This window comes from Suricata suricatta, chromosome 4 (genome assembly GCF_006229205.1).
Source record: "Suricata suricatta isolate VVHF042 chromosome 4, meerkat_22Aug2017_6uvM2_HiC, whole genome shotgun sequence".
NCBI classification, from domain to species: Eukaryota; Metazoa; Chordata; class Mammalia; order Carnivora; family Herpestidae; genus Suricata; species Suricata suricatta.
Window position 1 is genome coordinate 48465220 of NC_043703.1, and position 7717 is coordinate 48472936.

Sequence of the window (7717 nt, forward strand, 5' to 3'; positions counted from 1 at the left end):
CTTTCCCCTCAGATTGCAGCATCCAAAAGTTTGTCACTTCCCTCTGCTGGCTGGGACTAGAATTACTCTCATGCTTTTTTCTTAAGTTTATTTATTTGAGATAATGAGAGAATGCTGGCAGGGGAGGGACAGAGACAGAGGGAGAGAGAGAATCCCAATCAGGCTTTGCACCATCAGTGCTGAGCCTGATGCAGGGCATGAACTCACTAATTGTGAGATCATCATGTGAGTCAAAACCAAGAGCCACATATTTAACCAACTGAACCACACAGGCATCCCAACACTATAATATATTGCTAATAAGAGTATAATGTGGTGCAACTCTGGGAGAGCATTTTGGCAATGTCTATCAAAATTATGAATGCATCTGTTCTTGACCCGGCAACTTTACTTCAGGACTTCAGGAAAAATATTCTAAAGGTGCACCTACATTCTCATACAAAATGAGGTAGGGTTTTTTATTTCAGCATGATTATCCATACTAGAAGTTGAAAAGATATATACATCAATAAGAGACTGCTAAAACAACCACACAATGACATAGAGTGTGGTCAAAAATAGATAAGTAAAAAAAATAAATTAAAAATAGAATTAGCATATTCAGTAATTCTGCAACAGGCTCTTTACCCAAAGTAAAGAAACACTAATTCGAAAGGATCATGTACCCCTATATTTATAGCAGCAGTATTTACAATAGCCAAACTATGGAAGCAACCCATACATCAGTAGATGAATGAATAAAGAAGATGTGGTAAACACACACACACATGCAAGTGCGCACACACACACACACACAAGAATATTAATCAGCCATTAAAAAAATGAGATGTTGCCATTTGCAGCTACATGGATAGATATATATGGTATAATGCTAAGTGAAATAAGTCAGAGAAAGAAAAACACTATGATTTCACTCATATGTAGAATTTAAGAAACAAACCAAATGAACAAAGAAAACAGAGACAAACAAAAAACAGACTCTCAAATACAAGGAACAAAGTGGTGGTTGACAGAGGGAAGGTGGGTGGGGGATGGGTAAAATAGATAAAGGAGATTATGGGTACACTGACCATGATGAACACTGAGAAATGTATAAAATTGTTGAATCACTGTATGTTGAATCACACCTAAGACTAATATAATATTGTAAGTGAATTATACTTCAATAAAAAGAATAAGAAAGACTTCTGTGTACTTATATGGGAAAATGTTCAGAACTTATTAGGTAGGTATTGAATAGAAATGTGTATATTGTATAATCTTATTTGTGAAAGAAAATTAAAAAAATAAGGATGGTCATGTTTGCTCATATTGATAGAAATACCAAATTATTCACGAGACTAACAAAAATGATGACCTTTGCAAAGATAAATAGATTGGGCATGTAGGGAGCAAAATTTTTGACATATCTGTTTATATCATCTTGATTTCTGAACCAATTATAAAAATAAATAATATAATAACTAGATAACCATATATAATATACATATATAATAACTATCATATTTATAATTTATTCAAGCTATTTTAAGTATTTCAGTTGACTCTTTACCCTTATTTGTTTACATTTACTGTAATTCAGACTTCATTACATTTTTTATGGGACAGTTAAGTAAATTCAATATTTCCATAAACACTTATGTTCCAACTGGTACCCAACTTACATACTTGTCTTACTTTTTTATAAGTGTTTATTTTGAGAAACAGTGTGAGCATATGAGAGAGGGCAGGGGACAGAGGGAGAGGTGCAGAGAAATATCCCAAGCAGACTCCATGTTCTCAGTTCAGAGCCTGACCTGGGGCTCAATCTCATGAACCATGAGATCATGACCTAAGCCACAATCAAGAGTTGGACAGTTAACTGACTAAACCACCCTGGTGCCTCCATACAGATCATATTTTGATTTCTAAATACATTCTGAATATTTTTAACTTCCAAATATTTCTCCAATATATTTTTTCAGCCACATATCAAGCTATTCTTTGAATCTTCAATATGACCTAGTTCTTATTCCTGCAAACTGCTCAACTAAAAAAATATTTACTTATTTTGAGAGAGAAAAACACAAGCACAGAGAGGGAGAGAGAGAGAATCCCAAGCAGGTGCTGTCAATGTAGAGCCCTATGCGGGGCTGGGACTCAAGAACTGTGAGATCATGACCTGAAGCCAAAATCAAGAGCAGGACTCTTAACCAACTGAGCCACACAGGTGCCCAGGAAAATTCTCACTATTAACTACACCCTCCTTCCTGCCATTGGCTGTATTACTCCATGACCTGAAAACAGACTCCTCATGGTTAAGTTCCAACTATCATTTAAGATACTTTTCAATCACAATCACTGACCTCTTTCCTGACACTCCTAATTAAACATTACTGCATTATACTTTGAACTCTGGATGTAATGTATTTGCTTTATTCTTTTCTTAAAAGCCATTTTATTCCAAAATTTAATAATACATGTATTGTCTCACTTCATCCCTACTTACTTTTAAACACCTTCAGAACAGATTCCTGCCTCTTTTATCTTTGTCACATGAAATAGCTTGCACAGTTCAACATATACAATCAAACAGAAATGAGGGAGAATGGTAAAAACATTGAACAGAGAATTAGCAGATATGGACTCAAATCTTGTTACTTCTTGGCTCTGTGACCTGACTCTCTGTTCCTTAGTGTCCTCTTCTGTAAGTTAGGAGATTTAGTAAAATTTATCTGAAGTTTCTGTTAATAATAAATGTGTTGACTATAAATGAGAAAATGAACATGGTGACTGGCTACTGGAAAGTAAATTTCAAAATGATGCTGTCAACAAAGTTTAAGACAGAACAGTAAGTTTGACGGGACATTAAATATGTATTCTTCATGGCATCTATACTTGTTATTAATATTAAATGAGTCATCATTTGACTTATCCCTAATCTGGAATAATGACAAAAAGATACTTTCTGTGTTTTGTACTGGCTTTTGTCTGCATATGCAGGAGTTTAAATATTTATTGTTTTGCTATACACAATGCTACAATAATTATTATTAGTGGTTGTCTATGCTTATGTGGTGGTACACACAATTTAAAGAAATTCCAGTACTCCACAGTGGTCATAAAACATTTTGATGGATCAGGTAAGGGAAGATGAGGCCACCATCTTTTAATAATTATTAAGATTTTATTATATAGTGGGATTTTGTGGGGGGGGGGGTTTGCTTGTCTGGTTGGTTGGGTGGCTTTTTGGCCAGAGGTGTCTGTGTGAATAAAGTGACCTCCTCAGTCTCAGATTTCTCACACAATTTATGTTAACACTTGACTATTGTGGCCAATTTCATATCAACTAACTTGCATAAATCTTAAAATGAAGATTCAACCCTCAAACATAAATCAAATTTATACATTACTCAATTTGGGGCAATCATCTAGTTTGCTTTGAAGAAGAATAAACTTCTTAAAAATGATAGTCAAGAACTATTATTTACTTAAGTATTTTGAAGCATTTGTTTCTGGATCTTAATAGTTGGAAGTCACAACATTATATAGGCAAATAGTGTTGTTTGTTTTATTTTTATCAACAAATATTTATAAGCACCAATGTTATGCCAGACACTGTACCAGACACTGAGCATTCGACAGACATGACTCTTAGCCCATAAGTTCATTATCATAGCATGCTTATTCCTATGGACATCTGAACATGTCCCCCAGTCTGAAAATTCTCCCTCTTCTTCCTTCCTAGCAAAGTTCTTGAAATTACTGCTCTGTATTTGAAAAGTCCTCCCTATATTTAACCTCTTGTTTAAACATTCCCCTTATTCCCTGAAATATACCTGACTCTACTAGATGAAACTGCTGCCCCTACAGCCTTCTTAATCGAAGATTTATATTCGTACTTCACATGTCTCAGTAAAAAGGGGTTTGGCATTTTCGTTCCAGCTCCATTTTAAGACTTGCAAATAATTTCTTCTCATTTAAAACAATTCCCATTAACTTCACAGTATCTGGTGTCTTCCTTACTTTATTGGCTAACCTCTATTTATTCTCCCATTTCTTAAATACTTTAACCAATGATTTTTCTTCTCCATCCCTATTCCTTCCCACATTCTTGGTTTTGTCTGACTAGTTGATTGCTGGCTGGTAGGCTAGCCCTTTTGGTTCATCCAACAAACTCCTCTCCCTTTCCAACTTCAGCTATCTAACCTCACAGTCACGTGCTGAATAACATAGGAAGTATGACAGATGCTTTCCCAATCATATGAAAGTAATTTTTCCAATCATATAAAATAAAAAAATACCAACTGGTTGATGTATTTTATAAAATTGAATGATAAAAGCTTGATATCAATTGCTTGCAATCATTTCTGTAACTTAGAGACACAAACACATGGGCATAAGTTTATCTTGCCCAAAAACTCTCATTTTAAATATTGAGAAATATGCTGCTAAAATTGCAACATACATAACTCTAACAATTACCTTACTTATTTTTTAGTCTTATATAAATAAGAAGAGGTCATAGGATACACATTGAATTATGATTCATTATGCAATATAAGTCCTAAGAATGAGAGATATTAAGTCAGTGTAGGAGAAAGCTCAGATTAGAATAAAGACCCTCTTACATTCCTTTTCTTTCTAACATCAAGTTTTAGGATAAAGATGTAAAAAGTTAAAAAAAGATTATAATTTGTTTTTTATTTTTCCCAAAATATTTTTCAATAAAAGTAACCATAAATTTAAAAAAATTAATACCATTCTTTAATAGCAGGCCATGTTTTACATAATTTAGAACATAAAGTAAAAGTTCAAAATAGTTTATTTTGCAGGATACAATCAACTGAAAAGCAAAGCAGATTCTTTCAGACTTAAGCTCTAGTTTTAGCTCTGTTTTATTCTTACTAATAATACATATATTTTTTTCCTATGGTTCTTCTAATTGAAGTTCAATAATGTGGAAATGTTTGGCAATTGCATATGTGCATATATTAGATAAAATGTATGCGAGAGAACAACATGGTCAAGAGAATTTCTGCTTTGAAATTACTCTATTGTTAAGAACGGAATAGAAAAATAAAAGCATATGGATACTATCTGAAATACTCTTTCAAAATCCTAAAGCATTTGAAATATATTAATCATGCATTTGAAATATGCACTTCACTGAGAAGAGAAACACTCTCTCAATAATGTTCACAACATATTTCTGAGTACAAAATGTCATTTAAAAGACTAACTAAAAGAGATGTTTAACTAATTCTATGCTGTTTGTAGATAAGATGAATTATGGTAATAGATTTACTTTGAATGCATGCCATTATAACAAAACTAGAAAACATTTGTTATGGATAAATTAATCTTTCAAATGTTATTTATACATATATTAGATATCCTTTGCTTTCTCTGAGTCAATATGTTTTCGCAGGAATGACAAAATTTTGTTTTCAGCCACATACATATCTCCTCTAATGCTTTTACACTGTCCTGCTCTCCCTAGGTTCTGACTAGTGCTTATAAATGTCTTCCTCCCTCTCCTCCATCACTGAAGTTAAACTATGGAATACCTAATTCCTTCCAAGACTTGCTGTCTCCTCTTAGAATGATGAAGAATATATGTACTACCTAACTCAAGAGAGAGTGGCAGGGAAGGACATAAGTGAAGAAGTCTCAGAGTTGGCATTAAAATGAGTATCCTTCTGGTAACATAGTCACTACTGTGGTAGACTAACTTCAACCTAGGAAGCTAATAGTATCAATATTTGAATACATTGTTGCATAAATATTTACAAGAAAATACTCATGACAACATTATATAGAGTCAGCTAAACCAGGTGGAGACTATTAATATATGCTTTACATCTTAATAAATATAAAACAGATAAGCCAGAATGCTAACCTTCCTTTCCTTTTATTTCCTTCCATGATAAGCTGCTGACAGACTGCTCACCTTGGATTGCTTTCCACCAGGTGTTATCTTTACACCTATTCTCTAAACTGCTATAATTTAGAGCAACACTGGGAAGATGTGTAACACTACAAACCCATGATCACCATTATCAACTAATAATTCCAATAAATTTCTATTGTCATCCTTTCTACCTCTTGTAATTACTATTTTAAACCAACTCTGAAATCTTGACCCTTCTGCCTTTAGTTAGTTCACTCAGAAGTGTTTGTTTATAGAGGGAAAAAAAAGCTGTAATACACAACTTACATCAACACCTAACACTGAATTGAGAAACCTATCTATCTTTGGATCTATCTTTTTTAATCTCCCTTCTTTCAATACATACTCTCTGATAACCCAACTCTTTGCTTTCTCATATAGCCAATTGTATTTGAGAGTTCTTCTATTTTGTGATCTTTATAAACCCAATATTTATCCATTCCTCAATACACAGAAATCAGAATTACCTCTCCTCCTGACTGCACTAAAATCCTTATAGATTGAATATTGAATCATACCCACTAAACACATTGGACATTTCTTAGTCCTTTACCACATTAGCATTAAGCATATTTGTGAGAATTTCACTTCATTTAACTTCCCCAACCACACATTATAGCATTATTTTCCTCTAATCTTACAGGCATCCTTTTGTGTCCTACAATTGTTACTTTTGGTTCTTCTCATTGGTCAACACAGAAATCCAACATTGTGAACATAGAAGTAAAAGGCAGGTAACTTGGAAGTCTAGGATAGACCAGAGTGTCACATGCTACCGAACATTTTTTTTTAATTTTTAAAAAATGTTTATTAATAACAGAGAGAGAGTATGATATGCAGGGGGGCAGAGAGAGGGAGACACAGAATCCACAACAGTATCCTGGCTCTGAGCCCAATGTGGGGCTAGAATGCATGAACCATGATATCATGACCTGAGCCAAAGTTATATTCTTTACTGCCTGAGCCACCCAAGTACCCCAACGTGCTGCCCAGATCTTATAAAAGTATAGAAGGGACCAATGGACTTAATGAACAGAAGCTCATTGTTAACATGGAGTTTCAATGGAATGTTAAGGTCAAAAGCAAGATATACATGAGTAGAGAAAAGAGACACTGGATATTGAACTCTACTAATTAGCTATATGACATTGGCCAGGATTCTGAAACCCTGAAGTTGTATTACCCCTTTGTCAAATAAAATCATTCATCACTATGGGTCATCATTTAAACTAGCAGAATAAATCTGTGACCATCATAAAAAACTGTTTTACAAACTAAGACACTTTTTTGAGTGGAAAAAAAACACCTTTAGATATTTATCCTAAGACAAGTGTAAACCAGGATCGACAAGGACAATCCAGGATGGGATTAATAGTCACCGAATTTACTGGGCCTTATATGATCTCACTCCTTCCCACTTTAATTTCATGTCATTCTCTTTCAGACTTTTTCTAAATTCTAATCTCATTAGCTCTCTATTGTTTCCTGTAAAGTTTCATAACATTAATAAACACTTCAGATATAATCCTCCTGATTTAACCTCTTTTTCTTCTCCTCCTTCTTTTCATTTTAAAAATTTATTACTATTTGTGAGAATTCCATGTTCTAAAAATGAGAATTTACAGAATAAAGGTTGAAAAGTTGCTCCCAGATTGGCATCTAGAAGAGAATTTGGATTCTTAAAAATGAGAATGGATAAATATTTTTATATAATGAGGATAATTCTTGGGCAAATGAGAACACATGATTCCCTGATCTCTTAGAGGTATAGACAGATGATACTTC

The 7717-nt window shown here is 33.7% G+C and overlaps 1 long non-coding RNA gene across 1 annotated transcript; it reads left to right on the plus strand.

The window, feature by feature from the left end:
- The first annotated feature begins 282 nt into the window (after positions 1-282).
- LOC115290511 lies at positions 283-6081 on the plus strand. The gene is made up of 2 exons (XR_003908158.1): positions 283-448; positions 5914-6081. It is a non-coding gene; the product is annotated as an uncharacterized LOC115290511 (long non-coding RNA).
- Positions 6082-7717: the final 1636 nt, after the last annotated feature.